The following is a 1,144-nucleotide window of genomic DNA, read 5'->3' on the forward strand; positions in this document are numbered from 1 at the left end:
TACCGTGATCCTACTTTGTAGTAATGAGGCACATTTACAGAAATATTCAAGACAGGGTCCCCCACTGTCAGCAGAATAAGGTGCAGATTGTTAGCTCTTCAGTGTTCAAAACTACTTCAAATTCCCTGAGAAAAGTAAATGAATCACTCCTAAGCAGAAAATAATATCAGTCCAACAAGAAATATATGTGAGCACATAATTATGCAGCAATTGCTGTTGAAAGGTATTTCGTTTTGCACCGAGCAATTTTTAATTGTAAATTTCGTAGCAACTTTAAACAGTAATTTTGCATATTCAGAATGACAGGATTCCATGTGCATTTTGAAGCTAGTTTCAAGCTGCCTCTTGCCGTTAACAGACAAATAGAAGTAGCTTCATTCCTGCTCAGCATTTCAAGCCGTATTCACCATTCCAATAAACGCTATTAAATAACAACTGCCGCAATCCCTCTGGAGTTGCCCGGAGAATTGCAGACTGCAATTGCAGCATCACTTTTGCATTCTGTTTCAATCCTTTTCAAAATAAACTGAATACGCATTTCTCTGATGACTCAGAATATTGTTCAGAAGCAAATACATCACCGCTTAAAGAAGAATGCTTGAGAAGAAAAGAGATGTGGCAAATGGGGCAACAGCGTTGCTGTGGACATCTCATTTGATACTTCAGTGCTTTATGGATGTCTGGATTGGAAATGACAGGGGACAGGGGACAGCAAAATATTTCATGACGGACACAGCTACGCTGTTCCTGCCCAGGAAACATCATCTCATCTCTATCACGCAAACAGAATTTCTTCACAAATCTGAAATGCATTCGTGCTCACTCCACTCATTGTAAGTCACCAAAACTGAAAGGTAATACATTTAACAGTTTCAATACTGTTGCAACTAGAGTGCTGTTTTATGTCTCTGCCAACAGCACTGCTGTGAAGGACTTATTTTAATGCTGGCTTGGTAAATAGCATCTTAAAACACTTTGTATCAGTTATGATGAGTGCATAAAGTGCTCTGTTGTTTAACCTCTCTTAACCATTCCAGTACTGGTGAGACTGGCTGTGTAACAGCAGTGGCCCAAAGCTGGAAGTTTTAGAATTAAATCCCTCATGTTTAGATGTTGTGCTGCGGGACATGGTTTAGTGGGAAAT

The sequence above is a fragment of the Numida meleagris genome, chromosome 3, assembly GCF_002078875.1.
Source record: "Numida meleagris isolate 19003 breed g44 Domestic line chromosome 3, NumMel1.0, whole genome shotgun sequence".
Classification (NCBI taxonomy): Eukaryota; Metazoa; Chordata; class Aves; order Galliformes; family Numididae; genus Numida; species Numida meleagris.